Source organism: Hyperolius riggenbachi, chromosome 2 (assembly GCF_040937935.1).
Source record: "Hyperolius riggenbachi isolate aHypRig1 chromosome 2, aHypRig1.pri, whole genome shotgun sequence".
Taxonomy (NCBI): Eukaryota; Metazoa; Chordata; class Amphibia; order Anura; family Hyperoliidae; genus Hyperolius; species Hyperolius riggenbachi.
This window is the reverse complement of record NC_090647.1, coordinates 353,377,954-353,400,524: the sequence shown is the minus strand read 5'-3', so window position 1 is coordinate 353,400,524 and position 22,571 is coordinate 353,377,954.

Genomic DNA, 22,571 nt, shown 5'->3' with positions numbered 1-22,571 from the left:
GGGGCCCATACATTTGCCGACCAATCAACCAATGGACCATCCAATTCGATTATTATAATCAAATTGGATGAAAATTGGGGCTGCCAAGTGCATGCCCGACCGCTAAAGCGACCAATTTTGGGACAGAAATTGGCCGCACTGTCGATCGCGCATGCTGGAAGTTGTCGGGCCAAAGTTGGTTGGTTGGGTGCGCGGCAGTACGGCGGCCTAATTGCAAACGAGCGACGAGAAGACAAAACCCCCGCCGCAATGTATAAATGTATGTAGTGTAGTGCATTTATACATTATCTGTCTGGTGTCAGCCTCCACGCGGTTTCCATCCATCTCGCCAGGTCCCGCCTACACGCTGGCGGTGCATAGCGTCTGACACTACATACATTTCTACATTTTGGGGGCAGCGGTGAGGCGGACAGCAGTGGCTCAGCGGATTCCCTGATGATTTCATGCTAAAATCGGACGGGAATCGGCCTGTAGAGTATGGGCAGATTCCATTAGAGACAAATTTATCTCTAATCAGATTCGATTTGAGATAAATTTGTCTCTTGTTCGAATCTGCCCATATTGGTTCTAATGTATGGGCACCTTTAGGCAGAGCTGTTGGTTTGTCCCAGGAGCAGTCAGGCCCTGTCCCCTTCATGAAACACTAAGCTCCTGACTTCCTCTGCTGCTCAGACTGGTGTGTGGTATGGTGTTTTGCCTCATGGGAAGGGTTTTTAAACCCTCTATCTTCGCTCACCACTGTAGTGGGTAAAATGAATTGCAGCAAAACATGAGGAAAGGTTCAATAATAATATTTATTGAGCTACAATCCTGTTATAATAATCTTCCAGGCTTGCAGAATGCAGTTTAAGGGTTAGTAATTATTAGTAAACATGCATCATTTCTGTACCAAGTGTTGTAGCAACATCACCCAAGGAAGAGGGGACTCCGTCAATCCTCCGTAGGGGAAAACACCTGGTGACATAATCCATCACGTCTATTGGTCTCAGCAAAGTCCCAGAGTCCAGGCGTTTTCCCAACCCAATTATACTCCCTAAACCATAACACACGCAAGCGCATATTCGGTCGCTGTCGTAGGCGCGTGATCACTGTACAAATCTATGATATTCGCTTTTGCACAATACAACACAGCCGAGTGTGTACACCTCGTGCTTACTGTATGGGAAAACAATGGCTTACTTACTACGCCTGCGTATCTCATGCACCATTATCCCCACGACTACCCACTCAAACTGGCTGTAGCAGGATTCAGGAATGCATCAACATTCTTCACTGAACCCAAATAGTATCCGGCTGGCTTCACACCAGGACGTTGCGTTTTAGGGGACGTTAAGGTCGCATAACGTGCCCTTAACGCAACGCCTGGTGCTCTCTAATGTGGACGTCAGAGTGAGCCGCGTTGTGCAGCTCACTCTGGCGTCAGTGATGCCGTGATGCGTACTCTTGGACGCATGCGGCATCACATGGTCCCGCCCGGCCAATCGCCGCACAGAGCGGCCGCTCCAGGAAGTAAACACTGCACGTCACTGAGTGCAGTGAATATTAATTAGCCATGTGCCTGGCCGCTCTCCCCTCCTCCCCAACATTACTGAGCATGTGCAAGCAGTCTAACGCGGCTCTGCCGCTTATGAAGTACTGCATGCAGTATGTTGTCTAATGGCGCAGCGTTACTCTAGTAACCAGAAGCAAAGACATATGAGCATGAACACTAAACATACATACATACATACAGTACATACAACATTCATGTCACTTGTGTATCTGATATGGGTAACATGACTCAGCCTTCCCTGTACACAGCAGTGAAAGGTGGTGGCAGAGTAGGGAAGAAGAAGCAAGGAGCAAGGGCATCTGTCATTTTCAGATTCAACAGACTTGCAAGTGAAAATCTGCCTGGCAGGAAGCTGTATCTGGCCAAAGGAAGTGCCTTTGTACATGTTAGAGTGTTTAACTGCCTAGCGTTAAAGAAAATAAAATTGTACCCCCCCTTACTAGGGTTGCCAAATCAAACCTTTAAATATTGACACATCTAAGTTATGCAGGTTCTGGGGGGCTACTTACTCATAATCAGTACCTAAACTGCATCTATGTAGCCACAGAACTTGTATGATTTACCAGTATATGTGTAAGTAATTAAAGGCTTGAGTTGACAACACTGCCCTCTTCTATCTTTCTTGTGGCCTCTCTCTTCTTTCCAAATGGTCCAAATGACAGGTCACTCTGGGTGCAATTTTGACCCTTCCAATCAACCTGCCATCAATCATTCATTCAATCCGATCCAAAGTGAAAATTGCATGCCATAGTCATAGTCTAATGTGATACCATATTATTATTATGTATTTTTATAGCTTTGACATCCTCTGCAGTACGTTACAGACTACATAGTCATATCACAGACTGTCCTCAGAGGAGCTCACTATATAATCCCTACCGCAGTTCATCTAATATCCCTTATGCTGGGATTACACAATACATTCTTTTGTAAGAATCGTTCTGATAGATGCCTTCGATGATAAAATTCTGACATGTCCGATGTTCCGCTCGCTTCGTTTCCGCTCGATTTCTTATGGAAGTCAATGGAAAAAAAAAAAAAGAAAAACAAGTGGAAAATAAGAGAATCGAGCAGAAAATCGAATGGCTAATAGATTGCGCATCGAATCGAACGCAGAAAACGTATTGTGTAATCCCAGCATTATAATCTAAAGGTACCCATTAACTGTACAATCTTCCAAATGGAAATGATTGTTTAGGCCCACCAATAGAGGAGAAAATGATGAGCAATCCAATCAGACTAGAATGGATCCAAAAGTGGGATCGACAGCTTGATCAATAGATTGTCTGTAGTTGATTGGCACCATTAATGGTACCCAATTCGATTGATCATATGGCCAATCACGTGGGAGATTGTACTGTTAATGGTAACCTTAAAGGGAATGTGCGAGCTGCATAAAAACAGGACATCTACTTACCTGGGGCTTCCTCCAGCCCCTAGCAGCCGCTATGTCCCACCAGGCAGTCTTGCGCGCTTTACGTCCACGAGAATTTTTTTTTTTTACCATTCTCACCTTGGAAGTCCTTTAACCAGTTCAACCTTCAGTAATTTTTCATCTCATGCATCCAAGAAATGTTCACCTCCCATTCATTTGCCAATAACTTTATCACTACTTATCACAATGAATTGATCTATATCTTCTTTTTGCCGCCAACAGTTAGGCTTATTTTGGGTGGTACATTTTTCTAAGAATTATTTTTTTCTAAATGCATTTTAATGGGAATATTAAGAAAAAAAATGGAAAAATTCATTATTTCTCAGTTTTCACCCAGTATAGCTTTAAAATAATACATGCTACCATAATTAAACCCCACGTATTTTATTTGCCCATTTGTCCCGGTTATTACACCATTTAAATTATGTCCCTATCACAATGTATGGCGCCAATATTTTATTTGGAAATAAGGTGCATTTTTTCAGTTTTGCATCCATCACGATTTACAAGCTTATAATTTAAAAAATAATAGTAATATACCCTCTTGACATGCATATTAAAAAAAGTTAAGAATCTTCGGTAACTAGTTATGTTTTTTTTTTTTATTAAAATTTTAATTTGGGTATTTTTGGGGAGTGTGGGAGGTAAACAGTTAATTTGAAATGTAATTGTTTGTGAGTTTATTTTAAAAAAATGTATGTAGATGTAGTTGTACCATTTGGCCTGTAAGCAAGCGTTCTCGCTTACAGGAGGTGAAGGGAGGACGTGAAACTCTTTTTCTTTAGAAAGATTGCGGCTTCTAATAGAAGCCGTCGTTTTTTTCTAACAGGGACTTAAATCAATGATGGAAACTGCGTTCCCATTCAGTGATCTCCGGGCTAACAGAGTGGCGGCACGGGAGCACGCGGGCACGTGCGTGATCGGCCACGGGAGTGTGCAGCAACGCGGCAGCAGCCGTTTGGATGTAGCAGAAACGTCCAAAAGGCTAAAATAGTTGAAGACCAGAGACCGCTGGTACCAGAACCCGGTGTATGACGACGCATTGCTGAAACATACCCACCGCTACCACCGTCCACACCGCACACCCAGAGCTCAGGCCACCCACTCTGCCGTCTCTATGACAGCAGAGCCCTGTGAGCCAGTCAGGAGCCGCTTTTATTGGCTCCTGACCGTGTGATCAATGTAAGCCAATGGGAGTTGCTTACATTGGTGACAGTATTAGGAACCAATGAAATCGGCTCCTGTCTGGCTTACAGGGCTCTGCCGTCACAGAGACGGCAGGGCGAGTGAGCTGCGGCAGGGAGACAGCGACCAGATTGGCGGGAGCAACGAAAGCAGCAAGAATGCACAGTGGCAGCGATGTGAAATCTATACCCTGGCACGTATTAGAGAATCAAAACTAGGTGTAGATTTCAATCACCGCTGTCCAGAAGTGGTTAATAGATGGCTTCGGAACGCACAGTAAACAAACATTGTGCAGTGATCACCTGACAGGTCTAAAGATGTTGCTGCCTGTGATAAAATCCAGAATGTAAATCAGAGAGAGGAAAGTTTTTACAGTGTGCAAACAATAGCTAAATAATTTATATATTTTAAGAAATAAGCAATTTTGTTCATTTAAATTATTTTTACTACAGATCCTAATGAATGTAAACAGTTTTCAAGCATGTAGTAGCACAGGTGCTGTGTGGTGCTGTCTCATGGGGGGTAGGGGGGGCACCATGAGTTACCGCATCAGGTGACAAAAACCTTAGCAGCACCACTATACTGGGGGACTTTTTGGGGGGACATACTGCCTATTCATGTTATCTGAAAGTCATGTTGCCTAATTGTGCAGCTGATGGACATGCTGCTAAATTTTATTTGGGGTGTTCCTAAGTTTTCAATCAGTTAAACTGGTATACATGATGATGCAGCTTACTTGTTATAACAAGTCAAATGGCCCTTTTCCACTAGCTGTGATCAGCTTCAAACAGCACATCGCAGCCGTTTTGCCAATCGCTAGAGCACAGTTGTTCCCACCAGTGCGTGTCATTTCTTCCCCGCACGCAATCGCCAGCTTGCGAGATTCTCGCTGCAATCGTGCTCGTTCCCGACGGCTATACGGCGCAATCCATGGAAGTTACTGCTTGCACGATCGCGTGTAACAGTGGAAAAGGGCCCTTACTTTTAGAAGAGTTTTGCGACCCAATTTATAAGCTAGTAGAAGCCGCACTGGGAAGTTTCCATCAGTGCACTGTGTTTGCTACGTTATTTTGCTCCGTCAAAATTGTTCATGCCTCCTGCATTTTTCATGTGCTGGAGTTCTTATACAATGTACAGGAGTGCAGGAAAATCACATAACAACTGCACCGCTATGCAATTGTTTTGTACAAATCAGCAGTTCAAAATATTTTCCTGCCTGTTTTTTTTCCTCCCTTTGCAAATGCACTTGAATAGCCCCGTACCCCTCTTAGACCGTGGTAAAATTATGGTAGTAGAAATAGAAAGACGTGATTGCATTTCTTTTAGTGGAAAAGGGCCCTAACGCATCATACTATACATGTTGAGTGTTGTGTTTTGACAATCATTTATTTAGGGCTTTGGCGCCCTCTCATGGCCACTGAATGATTTTTGGATATTTAATTCTCCATTAACGATTTTTCATAATGCATGGATTTTAGTATGGCAGTTACAGTGCTACCCATAATTATTCATACCCCTGGCAAATTTTGACTTAAAGTTACTTTTATTGATGGGAAATGACGTAGGTGTCTCTTAAAAGATAATAAGAATGTATAAGAGGCATTATTGTGGGAGAAAAAACATTTCTCAGTTTTTATTTAAATTTGAGCAAAAATTGTCCAGTCCAAAATTATTCATACTCTTCACAAACTGTCACAGTCTGTGGGAAAATGTAAAGTTCTATACCATTCCAAATAATCCAAGCTGTTCTACAGCATCCTAATTACCCTGATTAATTGGGAACAGCTGTTTTAATCAATTCAACAGGTGAAAAACAGCAGCTCTCTGCAGTTGGTTTGTGGACAGTCATGGCTAAGACAAAGGAGCTCAGTGAGGACCTGCGGCTGCACATTGTGGCTGCTCACAAGTCAGGAAAGGGCTACAAGGCCATTTCTAAATGTTTTCCAGTTCCAGTGACTACAGTGCAAAGTATTATTAAAAAATACAAGATGTTCTGCACTGTGGAAAATCTCAAAGGACGTGGTTGGAAGCCAAAAATGACACCTGTGCTGGCCAGGAGGATAGAGAGAGAGGTGATAAAGAATCCAAGGACCGCCACCAAGGCCATCCTGGATGAATCTGTTCTCTGCTGGTAAAAATGTCTCAAGGCAGACAGTCCAACAGACACTGCACACTGCTGGTTCCACTGATTCAGAACAAGGAGGACACAATTTCTCCAGATAAGGCACACAAAAGCTCACTTGGCCTTTGCAAATGCTCATTTGGACAAAGAAGAAGACTTCTGGTCTTCTGCAAAACAAAGATTGAATTATTTGGTCACAATGATGTTTCATTAATTTGGCATAACAAAGGAGAAGCCTTCAACCCAAAGAACACCATTCTCACTGTCAAACATGGTGGTGGAAACCTAATGCTTTGGGGTTGTTTTTTTCAGCCAATCGACAAGGGATCCTAATCACAATAAACCACACCATTACAAAAATAGTAATACATGAGGATTCTCAACGACAACATCAGGTAGTCTGCAGAGAAACTTGACATTGGCCACCAATGGACATTTCAGCATGACTATGACCCAAAACACACAGCAAAAGTGGTGAAGAAATGGTTATCAGACAACAACATTAACATTTTGGAGTCCTGACTCCAGTTGAGAATCTGTGGAGGGAGCTAAAGATCAGGGTGATGGCAAGAAGACCCTCCAACCTGAAAGATTTAGAGCTCATTGCTAAAGATGAATGGGCAAAAATACCTGGTGGAGACATGCAAAAAGCTGGTCTGCAATTTTCTATTGATTATTGAGAAGGGTATGGATCATTTTGGACTGGACACTTTTTGCTTGAATGCTGAGAAAAGGGGGGAAAATGCATTATTTTTCAGTTTTTACCAATTCCAGTTTAAAAATAAAAAGTACTATTGTATATGAAAACCACAAACCTTTATTTGATTATTCCTCCAATTAACCATAAAACTTAAATTTTTGCCTTCAACAGGTAGGCAGAAAAGTAACAAGATCAGCAGATCACACAGCACTTATCTCAGACGCAGTCAGGAACCAAATCCAACATTGCATTGGATACAAATCCTCTTGTATCCAATACAATGCTAATTTGGGTCAATCAGCTTTTTTTTTTTTAATTTTCTAATTCCGTCACCTTCCCCTTGACACCATGTCGCACCCACCGTTCCCCCCCCCCCCCCCGCCCCCATGTCACGCCGCACCGCCACTTCACCATCCTGATTGGCCGGGTAATGGGGATCCCAGTGGTCGGGGGGAGGAGCCGCTGGCCAGTGCTGATCGCGCACGGGACCCAGGAAAAGTGTGTGCGGTCGGTATCAGCTTACCGCTCTGAGCTCCTGCCACTCATCCCGAGCTCGGGAATACAGCCAGGGGTGTTAACAGACTACTGTAGGAAGCAAAAAAAAAGAAAAAAGGTTTAACTTACCTGGGGCTTCTAATGGTCCCCCCTTAGATGTCCTGTGCCCGCGTATCCAGTCACCGGTGCTCTGGTCCCCGCCGCCGGTTAACTTCCAGAATTTGCAACTTTTACAGTTGCAAATGCACACTGCCTGCATGGCCGCGTCCTCGCTCCTGCTGATGTCACCAGGAGTGGTCTACACCTGTGCAGTATGCTCCCGGTGATGTCAGCAGGAGCGAGGATGAGGCCGTGCAAGCGCAGTAGCGACTTTAAATTCGCAAATTTTGTAAATGAACCGGCAGCGGGGACCGGAGCATCGATGACTGGCTGCGTGGGCACAGGATGTCTGCGGGGGACCATTTGAAGCCCCAGATAAGTTCAACTCTTTTCCCCCCTAGCCCCCTACAGTAGTTTAAGGCAGGGCCGGGCCGAGGCATAGGCTGGAGAGGCTCCAGCCTCAGGGCGCAGTGTAGGAGGGGGCACACAATTCATTCACCTGTCATTCCTAATTGTGTTTGAAGCAGAAAGAAATAAGAAAAGGAGATACATGGCAGTGACTGCAAGCCAGATAACTAGATATTAAGGTGTTGGGGAGGTTGTGGGCCCTGGAGCGCCTATTAGTCTAATAGCAATCAGTGTGTGAAGGCTGGGGTGGCAGGGATGGAGGGGCGCACTTTGGTGTCTCAGCCTTGGGTGCTGGAGGACCTTGTCCCGGCTCTGGTTTAAGGTGATCAGAAACAATAAGATGTTTTCAGCAGATTAGATATTAGACTTGATATAATAATCAAATATAATAAAAAGAAAATAATATCTAACAAAAAGCCATTAATAAAGGTGATGATTTTGTTTCATTGATCAAGCAAGAATATAAAAAAGAGAAAAGAGTGTCAGTAGCGGTTCCATCCTCCTGCAGCAGCGAGCGGCCCATATCACCGGCTCCATGCATTCCATGCATTCCAGCGCTGATATCTCTCCTCAGCAGCTTTTCTTGCATCCTCTCCATGGTTATAGCGCGTCACTCTGCATTTAACCATGGAGAGGATGCAGGGGGCGCTACTGATGAGTGACATCAACACTGCCTGGAATGCATGGAGTCAGTGAGCATCCACCTTAACCCCGAGATGCTCGGGCCGCCGCCGCTCCTCCCAATTCGGGTCTCCTCAGCCGAATGGTGCCCCCTCTGCCTGGACCCCCTCCAACACTTAGAAGAGCCCCCTTAACCCGCCCACTGACTGCTTTCTGTGTGTGCTCTCTTTATCTACCTGGTCTGCTTTACTCTCCCCACCTACCTACTCCCACTGATTCCTCTCTGTGCTCTCCACCAATCTACCCCCACTGACTCCTCTCTCTGCTATCTCATCTAACTACCCCCACTGACTCCTCTGTGCTCTCTATACCTACCTGCTGGGTTCTCCCACCTACCTACCCCACTGTATCCTCTCTGTGCCATCTATACCTACCTACTGCAATCTCCCACCTATCACCACTGACTTCTCTCTGTACCCTCTATACCTATCTACTGGGCTCTCCCACCTACCTACCCTGGATATCTGCATTACCTTGTGCGGTTTAATAAAATAAGGAAGAGGGATGTAGCATTAGGGGGTGTGGTCTGTGTTAAGGGGCATGGTTTAGGGCACCAGAGTTTATGTGCCTATAGGCTCCTGAGCTGTAAATCCAGCCCTAGCTCTGTGGTAACCAAAAGTAAATTCAGACACCCATTCAATTACACTAGGTTACAGTGTACTAGGTTGCTGACTGAAAATCTTTGGCATGGACTCCTCCAGATAAACTCAGTTTTTTCAGTGGTGGACAAATAAGGAATGCTGAAGCCTGCCTGGCCAATAAGGGCCCCTTTTTCACAGGCCCCTGAACTGCTCGCTCAGTGAGCAGTTAGCAAGCAGCTGTGAGAGTTCAAATGCTCATGGAAAAGGTTTAAAGGATTAAAATCACACCACTGGTGCACATGACAGATGGGGCCCCACCCCCATGCAACACCAAGGGGGCAGCACAAGTGGACCTTAGTTCTCACACCCCCAGGAGAAATACCCCAAACTGACCCTCAATTTGTCAGAAATCATATTAATGCAGAGAAATAATACCCATCTTGCTTTAAACTGATTATATATGTGTTGAAATGTTTTGCAGATTATTTGAGTGAATTTCATGATTTTATGATTATAAGCAGAGTTTTTCTTTAATCAGTTAGATTGTTGGTTAGAGTAACCCTTAATGTCATTTTCTTCAGTAAGCTGTTTGTTCCCTGTACAAGGTTATGATTATATTAAGATAACGCTGGAGAAATGTTCTGACTATACTCAGTTTTTGCTGCAATGCAATGCGCTTATGCAAGGCCAAACACACGCACTGCAGAAGCTAAGCCTGCTACACGCTGATATTTTAATCCTGTATAGAGATCATGTATAGTGATCATAGAGTTATTAATTAACCACTTTACCCCGCCCGTACGGATTTCTCCGTCCCTTTTTCCATCCTTTAACCCCCAGGGACGGAGAAATCCGTACTTTGCGCACTCCCACCGCTGCCCGCGCTCCCGCTCGTAAACACGCCGCCCGCCGCTAGTAAACACGCCGTCGCCCGCTCGCCCGGAGATCAATGAACGGGAAAATCCATTCCCGTTCGTTGATCTAAGCCCCGCAATGATCAGCTGCTCTCCTATGGGCAGCGCGATCATTGTGAGAAAAAACTCACGTGTCCATGCTCATTATACTTCCTCCAAGCTTCCGGAAGGAAGCTTGGAGGTCGCAATAAACAAAAAGTTACTGTTGCCATCTTGTGGCCAAACAGTAAAACTACACCCTTAGCATTTTTTACATAGAAATAAATTAGTTTTACACTAAAAATTAACTCATTACCTCCCACACTCCCCATTTTTTTTTTTTGTAATTAAAAAAAAATTAAAAAATTTACAATTAAAAAAAATACATAAATAGTTACCTTAGGGACTGAACTTTTTAAATATTTACGTCAAGAGGGTATAACACTGTTACTTTATAAACTATGGGCTTGTAATTAGGGATGGACGCAAAACTGAAAAAAATGCACCTTTATTTCCAAATAAAATATTGGCGCCAAACATTGTGATAGGGACATAATTTAAACGGTTTTATAACCGGGACAAAAGGGCACATACATTTCATGGGTTTTAATTACAGTAGCATGCATTATTTAAAAACTATAATGGCCGGAAACTGAAAAATAATTAATTTTTTTCCCACATTTTTCCTATTTTCCCATTAAAACACATTTAGAATAAAATAATTCTTGGCATAATGTCCCACCTAAAGAAAGCCTAATTGGTGGCGGAAAAAACAAGATATAGTTCATTTCATTGTGATAAGTTATGATAAAGTTATAGACGAATGAATGGAAGGAGCGCTGAAAGGTGAAAATTGTTTTGGTGGTCAGGGGGTAAAACCCCTCAGTGGTGAAGTGGTTAATGAGTTGATCAATGATAGACTTATATAATAAGGTAAATAAGTTTGCTTTTTATATATTTTAGCATGTTATTAACCACTTTACCCCCAGCGGTACGAATTTCTCCGCCCCTTTTTTCCCTCCTAAAAAACCAGGGACGGAGAAATCCGTACCTTCCGCGCTACCGCCGCTGTCCGCGCTCCCGCCGCTCGTGCGCGCGCACCCGCCGCTCGTGCACGCCGCCGCCCGCTCGCCCGGAGATCAATGAACGGGAAAATCCATTCCCGTTCGTTGATCTAGCCCCCGCAATGATCTGCTGCTTCTTTCAGAAACAGCGAGATCATTGTGCGTCTCCCAGCCTCCTACTGCTTCCTGTAAGCGTCCTTCCGGACGCTTACAGGTCGCATGTAAACAAACACTCTGTGGCCATCTTGTGGCCAAATAGTAAACTACACCCTAAAAGCATTTTACATATACAAACATTACATTTACACAATAAATTAACTCATTACCTCCCACACTCCCCAATTTTTTTTTTATTTTTTTTTGTAATTAAAAAAAAAAAAAAAATACAATAAAAAAAAAAAAACATAAATAGTTACCTTAGGGACTGAACTTTTTAAATATTTATGTCAAGAGGGTATAACACTGTTACTTTATAAACTGCGGGCTTGTAATTAGGGATGGATGCAAAACTGAAATGCACCTTTATTTCCAAATAAAATATTGTCGCCAAACATTGTGAGAGGGACATAATTTAACCACTTCACCACTGAGGGGTTTTACCCCCTGAGCACCAGAGCAATTTTCACCTTTCAGCGCTCCTTCCATTCATTCGTCTATAACTTTATTATTACTTATCGCAATGAAATGAACTATATCTTGTTTTTTTTCGCCACCAATTAGGCTTTCTTTAGGTGGGACATTATGCCAAGAATTATTTTTTTCTAAATGTGTTTTAATGGGAAAATAGGAAAAATGTGGGGAAAAAAATAATTATTTTTCAGTTTTCGGCCATTATAGTTTTTAAATAATGCATGCTACTGTAATTAAAACCCATGAAACGTATTTGCCCTTTTGTCCCGGTTATAAAACCATTAAATTATGTCCCTATCACAATGTTTGGCGCCAATATTTTATTTGGAAATAAAGGTGCATTTTTTTCAGTTTTGCGTCCATCCCTAATTACAAGCCCATAGTTTATAAAGTAACAGTGTTATACCCTCTTGACATAAATATTTAAAAATTTCAGTCCCTAAGGTAACTATTTATGTATTTTTTTTAATTGTAAATTTTTTATTTTTTTTTTAATTACAAAAAAAAAAAAAATGGGGAGTGTGGGAGGTAATGAGTTAATTTTATGTGTAAAAGTCATTTATTTGTATGTGAAAAATGTGTAGGGTGTAGTTTACTATTTGGCCACAAGATGGCCACAGTAACTTTTTGTTTTAATGCGACCTCCAAGCTTCCTTCCGGAAGCTTGGAGGAAGTATAATGAGCATGGACACGTGAGTTTTTTCTCACAATGATCGCGCTGCCCATAGGAGAGCAGCTGATCATTGCGGGGCTTAGATCAACGAACGGGAATGGATTTTCCCGTTCATTGATCTCTGGGCGAGCGGGGCGGCGGCGGTTTTACTAGCGGCGGGCGGCGTGTTTACGAGCGGGAGCGCGGGCAGCGTCGGGAACGCGGAAAGTACGTGTTTCTCCGTCCCTGGTTTTTAAAGGATGGAAAAAGGGGCGGAGAAATACGTACGCGCGGGGGTAAAGTGGTTAAATGGTTTTATAACCGGCACAAATGGGTTAATACATTTCATGGGTTTTAATTACAGTAGCATGCTTTATTTAAAAACTATAATGGCCGAAAACTGAAAAATAATATTTTTTTTCCCACATTTTTTCCTATTTCCCCATTAAAACACATTTAGAATAAAATAATTCTTGGCATAATGTCCCACCTAAAGAAAGTCTAATTGGTGGCAAAAAAACAAGATATAGTTCATTTCATTGGGATAAGTAATAATAAAGTTATAGACGAATGAATGGAAGGAGCGCTGAAAGGTGAAAATTGCTCTGGTGGTCAGGGGGTAAAACCCCTCAGTGGTGAAGTGGTTAAAGTACAGGGCTGTTTGTTATGAATACCAAACCAAAACAATAAGCCATTTGATCAAGACAGTACAACCTGTGACCACAGGGGGCGTTCAGGAAATACCTGTTAATTAATGATGTACCAAAGAACATGCCAAGTTCCTAGATTAAGTTGAGAACATATGCATATATCTTGGCATCCATCAGATCCAGAAAGATGTCATAAGGACAGTACCTGGGTCACTACTTGTGTCATAAGTTCTAATTAAAATGTTATTGATGTAATTTTGATTAGAAAGACATAGATTATTTACGTTAATAAGCCAAGTAGCGTCATATATGTACGCACCTGCTCAGATAACCAGATGTAATGGATTGCGGTTTCTCCGCAGCGGCATGCGTCGGATTTGTCTGAGTCTAGTAGTGCACACAGATGGAGAGCTACACGCGCGCGCGCTAACAGGCAGGCCCTTTATACCAATAGGAGAGGGATCAGCTGATCAGGACGATCAGCTGATCCCAGCGCAGCAGGTGATTGGTTGAATGGGACTGGGTGGCGCTGAGGAGCGCCTTGCTATATATAGTTCTCGTCTGTCAGTGGCTGGTTGTCTGCCGTTGCGAATGCTTATGTGTTAGCACTCAGACCATAGTCAGATCCTTCAGTGTGTTAGAACCAGGTGGACCTGGAAATTCACACTTAGCCAGATTACTGTGTTACTTCTGTGTTATACTGTAGACCAGTTCCAAGGTGTAGAGACCACGGACCTCAAACCCAAGACTAGAGATACTGTGTTATTACTGTGTTATACTTTAGACCAGTTCCAGGGTGTAGAGACCACGGACCTCACACCCAAGACTAGGGATACTGTGTTATTACTGTGTTATACTTTAGACTAGTTCCAGGGTGTCGAGACTACGGACCTCACACCCAAGACTAGGGATACTGTGTCATTGCTGTGTTATGCTTAGATCAGTCCCTGAGTGTTGAGGACCACGGACCTCACACTCTAGACTAGGCCTCTGTTTGATATCTGTTATGACCTATTGCTCCCTTGACTCCGCTCCTGCTCTCTGATTCGGTGCCTTTGCACATCTGATTTCCTGTTGCCAACCCTGCCTGTCCCTGGTTACCGAATCAGCCTTCTGTCTCTGTACTTTATCTGCTCGAGTGTTGCCGACCCGGCCTGAGCGACCTTTCTACCTGTGACACCCCCCTGTGAGGTGTCCAGTAGCTGCAGGGACTCCCTGTCTCTCAGAGGGACCTCTCTGCAATCCAGTCAGGGACTCTATCTCATAGGAGTCCTTTGACTGCAGTAGAGTCTTTTTCCCAGCTGTTCATGGAATCACTGGCTCTCTGGTTATCTCCAGCCCTATCCAGGAGATACCCATTATACGGTCTTGGGTCACCTGCTCCTCAGGTGGTCCAAGCTCATACTGTTGCACCAAACACTTACACTTTATCAGGTGTCCAGAGGTTAGTTATACTTGTATTATTGGTGATTCTGCAGATCATCAATAATCAGGTATATATCTGTATTCTTGGTGATACTGCAGATCACCAATAATCAGATTCTCTCTGCGTGCTGACACCGATCGTTACACCCGATAGTTTAAAAAGTCACAAACTGTCAGAATGTACCAGTTAAAAATAAGTTTAAGTTTTGTGCGTCACCATGAAATCCCCTAATCGAAGCCATCTTAAAAATTTTATAATAAAAAGCCCTGGCAGGTTGGTATATTTTGTCATTGAGCCTGAAACTCTACTGAGATAGACTGAGGCCTACAGACTACCTACCTTCCACTGTGATTCTAGAAAACAAGATAGGTAATATGCATTGTTCTTGGTGAATTTATTGATAATAGCTTATATAAACTTTAAAGACTTGTCATTTCAAACTTCACAGTTTTTTAGATAATTTTTTTATGCTATTCTTCATATACAATCAGTAAGCATTACTATTTAACCACTTGATGACTGAGGGTTTTCCCCTTGTGGATCAGAGCAATTTTCACCTGTCAGCGCTCCTCCCTTTCTCTTGCCAATAACTTAATCACTACTAATCACAGCAGATTATTTATATATATAATAAAGTTTGGGTACTATGGGAGGGTGTGGGAGGGAAATAGTTAATTATAAAAGTCAGTGTGGGGATTTTTTTTAAATAAAAATGAATTTTGGTGTAATATACTATTTGGCTACAAGATGTCCTCAGTCATTATTTCTGATTCACATACGTAAGCACGTGAATCGGAAGTAATGCATAGCAGTGTAACAACAGGAAGATACAATGAATGCCTGCGTCTCGTAGACGCCGGTATTCATTGAATCGGGGACTTAGATTTATGAATGGGACCTGTGGTCCCATTCATTAACTTCCCCTCTAAGCGGCGGTAATGGCGGTGCGCGCGCAGGCGAACAGGAGCGAGCATTGGCTGCACGCCACTGCAGACTTGTATTCACGGCCCTGGTGCATCCTGTGAATTTTGCAGGGCCGTGAATATACTGCATGGCATGCAGCGAGTAGTTAAATGCAATTGCAAGCTTAGGGACAACTACCTAGCTTTGCTTGATTAAGATATATCTACTTTAAGTTCTTTATACAAGAATAGAACCTTATATATAATTTTTTTAAGGATAAAGCTATATTTGTGTGTACCTTATACGGTACAATCTCGAGACAACAATTATCAATGAAGGATAAAATCTACAGCAGAAGAATTGCTATGTTGATATGGACTGGTTTCACTAAAGGAACATGGAACTGGAGAGATGTATATTCCTGTATATATGCTTTATCTATATTTTTTTATTTCAATATAATTTACATTTCAACTGGAGAGATGTATATTCCTGTATATATGCTTTATCTATATTTTTTTATTTCAATATAATTTTATAAAACTTAACAGATGAGTGTTGCGTATTTTCTCCAGAGGTAAACCTGTTAACCTATAAATATTATGTTTATAGTGAGCTACGCACCCACTACTGACTAATATTGATTAGAACGACTTTAAGGCTGGCTCTTTAAGTAGTTGGTAATCTTTTAAGGCAGATATCGATAAGATATTTGACAAATTGATTGCCAAAGCAAATGCTCACTCCCAGGCAGCACTTAAATTGGTCCACAGACATCTTGTCAGCCAATAAAAAGATTGCGGGGCAGTTGGGGGCAATTCCCCTGGGGTCCAACCTGCACTGCTCCCTTGGTGTTGCATGGGGGTGGGGCCCCCACCTGTCACATGCACCAGTGTTTGCGATGCAGCAAATCTTGTCAGATTTGACAGAAATGTCAAAAACACCTGATCTGAATATGCTTATTCAAGGTGTATGGCTAAGGCCTCCTTTCCATGGACTGTTGAGCTGTGTGCTCAGCAAGCAGTTGCCAGGCTGCAGTGAGCAGTTGCCAGGCTGCAGTGAGCAGTTACCAGGCTGCAACAAGCAGTCTCCAGGTAGCAGCAAGCAGTTGTAAGAGTTTTAGAGGCATTTCACTGCCTATCAGCAGTTTGTGGAAAAGAGGCAGATCAGCAGGATAGCAAGAGAACTGGTATTGCGTATTATATATATATATATATATATATATATATATATATATATATATATATACACATGCACACACACACACACACACACATATGGCAGCCTCCATATATATCTCCCTTTAGATACCCATTTGCTGCATGTTCCAATGATAAAACTATTTAAAATCCATGTGTACGCATATGTATAAAATGTTTATTTGTTCTATCGACCACACAAAAGAACTGATGTCAGTGGTGACCCCAGTTTGGCAGCCTCCTGTAAAAATACAGTCTGTGTGACACACCATTCCAGAGTTATAGCCACATCCAGAAATCTGGATGCAAAACAACTGATGCAGAACTAGTGGAAATACGGTAGGTCCGTAGAGTATTTTGAATGAGGGATGTTACCTGTGCATGACTGCAGAGAGCATATACCAGACAAACCCAACAGGATGAACAGAAGCAGCCACAGTCTCTCACCCAGTAAGGCCTCTTTTCCACAGACTGTTGAGTTGTGTGCTCAGCAAGCAGTTACCAGGAAGCAGTGAGCTGTAACCGGGCAGTAGTGAGCAGTCGTGAGAGTTTGAGAGGCATTTCACTACCTAGCAACAGTCCATGGAAAAGAGGCCTTATGCTGGGGATACACGGTACATTTCTGTACCATGTATCGAGCAGCTGATCTGGCCAGCTGATAAAATTCAGCTGGTCCGATCATGCTGCTCGACCCCCGCCCGCTCGATCCCCACCTGGCGGACAATGTCAGGGAATCGAACAGCTGATAAGGAGCGCCGGCGGGGACGAGCGGTAATCGATCCGCGGGGACGCGGCGGGAGTTGATCCGGCAGCTAATCGGCCGCCGGATCGACCCGTGTATTCCCAGCATTAGACTTATGAAGCATTTCAGGGCAGATCCATTTCAATCCTGATGTTCTTAGCACCCCCAGGTGGTCATCTTATTCCTCCTCCTCATAAGCCTTTATTGCCCAGGGTCACTCATTAGTGCAGCCCAGCTATGTTCCCTGGTCTATCTATGAGTCTTTCTGGCCACTTTCTACAGCCACACACAGGGGGCACTCCTCCAACATCATGTAACTTTTGAACCATGTGTCTGAGACCCAGCATAAAATGAAAGCAGAGACTCCCAACTTTCTTAAAGAACAAGCAACACCCATGCTAACCTAGAAATAAAAAACACATATATAAGTAGATAAATACTACTTCTACTTACATAACAGATGTATTGTGCTATCCACGTAATGATTCCTGTGAATTTTATAAAGGAAAAGCAGAAAATCCTATTCTAGGCAGTGTCCATCTTGCCAAGCTAATGCGGATATCATAGCCTCCCTGACTCTTGTTTTCCCCTCTCCCTTCTCTTGCTCATTGTGTATTCATTAACTGCCCTCCTCCCAGAGTCTTCAGACACTCCCACTGAGGTGTATACTAACAACTGCACTGTCTATTTTTTTTTATTTACACATCCAATCACTGAGTCACCTCAGCCTTGCATGTAAACAAGTAATCAGAGGGTGTTTCTGATAAGCAGTGAGATAGGGAAATAAATGGAAGAGGAGGAATATATTATAGATAAAAAGAACTTCCAGCATTCAACTCTTTTGCACTGTTTGGCACTAGGGCCAGTGCTCCTAAAGTATGTGATAACTCCAAACCATAACTGCGGACATTTTTTTGCAAGTTTTGAATGCAGAATTAGCATCTTTCTCACTTAAAGGGGAACTTCAGCCTAAACAAACATACTGTCATCAAGTTACATTAGTTATGCTAATTAGAATAGATAGGTAATATAATCTCTTACCCACCCTGTTTTAAAAAAAACAGGCAAATGTTTGTGATTCATGGTGGCTGCCATCTTTGTCATGGGGGTAGCCATCTTTTTGGTTGAAAGGAGGTGACAAGGAGAAGGAGACACAGTTCCAACTGTCCTGTGTCCTGATTACCCCTCCCAGTAGCACACGCTAGGCTTCAAATGTCAAATTCAAAATGTAAAAAAGAAAAAAATTGCACCAAAACAGCAGAACGAGAACAACAAAATCAGAAATCCCATCATGCTTTGCACAGCATCAGGGGAAAAAAGCCCGGGCAGTTTTCTTCTGTGCAGCTAAAAATGAGGCTTGTATAAGAGAAACAAAGTTCTGATGCTGTGAAACTGTTAAAGAAACACAAAGCCTTTTCAGTGCTGCTGAGTCAATTTTTAGTCCGGAGGTTCACTTTAATACACTCAGACCAGTTGCTGTTGAAATTTTTATGGTGACAATACCGCTTTAAAGCAATTACATCCGAGGGCAATTCAATAGAATGTTCATAGGAGGCTGCTAAACTAGTCACAGACGTCTGGTTTTCTTGTCCTGTTGATGGGCTAACATGCATGTACCATATTTTGTCACAGTCACTTGCACAATGTAAAAATCTGACAGGTCTTGGACTTAGTCTGTCTCATGGGGTATTCTCAGGGTTTTCTTTATTTTCAAAGCATTTACTGAATTGGCAATTACTCAACCCAACTGCCAATATAGTACACAAGTAGGGAGGCTGGCTGAAATCTGAAGAGATTGTTTCATGAGTGCTTTTGTAAAGAATAAAAAGGTACTACTGAGAATATCCCACAGGGAGATGGATTAGTCCAAAATCTAACAGCTTTTTATTACCTACTGTTTGGGCTCAAACCCACTAGCAGCCTTTTCCAAGCACTAGTGATTTGAAAAGCTCTTGCTAATGCAATGCTATGGGTGATTTTTATAACATTACATCCCTCAAGTGGGAACATTAGCAAGAGCTTTTCAAATCACAAGCATTTAGAAAAGGCTGCTAGTGGATTTGAGCCTAACTGTCCTTTAACCACATAAGGACCACAGTTTTTACACCCCTTAAAGTGAACCTAAAGGCAACCAAAAAAAAATGAGATTAACTCACCTGGGGCTTCCCTCAGCCCCCTGCAGACGATCGGTGCCCTTGCAGCTCCGGTCCGATGCTTCTGGACCCGCCGGCGACGACTTCCGGTTTCGCCGTCACCGGCCTCCTGGCCGCAATAGCAGCATAGGGGGCGATATACAGGCTGGGAACGCGAAGAATCACTTGCGTTCCCATGCCTGTCGGCCGGTGACGGCCAAACCGGAAGTGTTCGCCGGCGGGTCCTGGGCCATCGGAGCGGAGCTGCGAGGGCACCGATCGTCTGCAGGGGGCTGAGGGAAGCCCCAGGTGAGTTAATCATTTTTTTTTTACTTTAGGTTATCTTTAACCCATTCAGGTTCCGTCGTTTTCACGTGAGAAATGTTCACCTCCCATTCATTAGCCTATAACTTTATCACTACTTATCACAATGCACTGATCTATATCTTGTTTTTTCCACCACCAATTAGGCTTTCTTTGGGGGGTACATTTTGCTAAGAGCCACTTTACTGTAAATGCATTTTAACAGGAAGAATAAGAAAAAAATTGAAAAATTCATTATTTCTCATTTTTTAGCCATTATAGTTTTAAAATAATACATGCCTCCATAATTTAAAACTCGCGTATTGTATTTGTCCATATGTCCCGGTTATTACACCGTTAAAATTATGTCCCTATCACAATGTATGGCGACAATATTTTATTTGGAAATAAAGGTGCATTTTTTCCATTTTGCTTCTACCACTATTTACAAGTTTAAAATAAAAAAAAAATATAGAAATATTTCATCTTTACATTGATATTTAAAAAGTTTAGACCCTTAGGTAAATATTTACATGTTTTTTTTTTTTATACTAAACATTTTATTTGGGTACTTTTGGGAGGGTGGGAGGTAAACAATAGATTTATAATGTAAATGTGTGTTAATTCTTGTTTTTTTTTTTTTTTTCAGGTGTAGTATTACTTTTTGGCCACAAGATGGCGGCCATGAGTTTGTTTACATGACGTCACTCTAAGCGTACCACGCGCTTAGAGTGACGCATCGGGAAGGAGACGGCCAGAAAAAGCTCAGCTTCCGAGAGAAGCTGTCGCTTTTTCAGCGGGGGAGAGGAATCAGTGATCGGGCTCCATAGCCCGATACATTGATTCCTTGGCTACCGAATCCGCGGCCGGGAGTGCGCGTGTACGCGCACGATCGGCCGCAGGGGCGCGCGGTAGCGCGCATGGTTCCTGGACGTAGAAACTACGTCCAGGAACCAAAATAGGTTAAAGGGATACTGTAGGGGGTCTAGGGAAAATGAGCTGAACTTACCCGGGGCTTCTAATGGTCCCCCGCAGACATCCTGTGCCCGCACAGCCACTCACCGATGCTCCAGCCCCGCCTCCGGTTCACTTCTGGAATTTCAGACTTTAAAGTCGGAAAACCACTGCGCCTGCATTGCCGTGTCCTCGCTCCCACTGATGTCACCAGGAGTGTATAGCACAAGCCCAGTATGGTCTGTGCCTGCGCAGTACGCTCCTGGTGACATCAGTGGGAGTGAGGACATGGCAACGCAGGCGCAGTGGTTTTCAGACTTTAAAGTCTGAAATTCCAGTAATGAACCGGAGGCGGGGCCGGAGTATCAGTGAGTGGCTGCGCGGGCACAGGATGTCTGCAGGGGACCGTTAGAAGCCCCGGGTAAGTTCAACTGTTTTCGCCCAACCCTCCTACAGTATCCCTTTAAAGATTAGAGCCTTTTTTTCCATTCAGACCACTGCGCTTTAACGGTTTATTGCTCGGTCATACAACCTACTATCTAAATGAATTTTACCTCCTTTTATTGTCACTAATACAGCTTTCTTTTGGTGCTATTTGATTGCAGCTACGATTTTTAGTTTTTATTATATTCATCAAAAAAGACATGAATTTTGTCCCAAAAAAATGATTTTAACTTTGTGCTGACATTTATCAAATAAAGTAAAATTTCTATACATTTTTATTCAAATTTATTGTGTTACATGTCTGATAAAAAAAAAAAACCCATTCAGTGTATATTTATTGGTTTGGGTTAAAGTTATAGCGTTTACAAACTATGGTGCAAAAAGTAAAGTTTCCCATTTTGAAGCATCTCTGACTTGTCTGAGCACCTGTCAGGTTTCATGAGATGCTAAACTTCCAGGATAGTATAACCCCCCTCCCCCCCCCTCAAAAAAGTGCCACATGTGGTATCGCCGTACTCAGGCGAAGTAGTATAAAGTGTTTTGGGGTGTATTTTTACACATACCCATGCTGGGTGGGAGAAATATCTCTGTAAATGACAATTTTTTTTTTTTTTTTTTTTTTTACACACACAATTGTCCATTTACAGAGATATTTCTCCCACCCAGCATAGGTATGTGTAAAAATACACCCCAAAACACATTATGCTACTTCTCCTGAGTACGGCGATCCCACGTGACACTTTTTTGCACCCTAACTGCGCTAAGGGGCCAAACGTCCTATGAGTACCTTTTGGATTTCACAGGTGATTTTGAGGCATTTGGTTTCTACACTACTCCTCAGGGTTTAGGGCCCCTAAAATGCCAGGGCAGTATAGGAACCCCAAAAGTGACCCCATTTTAGAAAGAAGACACCCAAAGGTATTCTGTTAGGAGTATGGTGAGTTCATAGATTATTATTTTTTTTGTCACAAGTTAGCGGAAATTGATTTTTATTGTTTTTTGTCACAAAGTGTCATTTTCCACTAACTTGTGACAAATAAAATCTATGAACTCACCATACATCTAACGTAATACCTTGGGGTGCCTTTCAAAAATGGGGTCACTTGTGGGGTTCCTATTCTGCCCTGGCATTTTAGGGGCCCTAAACCGTGAGGAGTAGTCTAGAAACCAAATTCCTCAAAATGACTGTTCAGGGGTATAAGCATCTGCAAATTTTGACGACAGGTGGTCTATGAGGCGAACACACCGAATCTAGCGCTGGAGACTTGGGCGCAGCCGGCGCCACCATAGGCCGTAATAGGAACTACGGCTATAGCAGGCA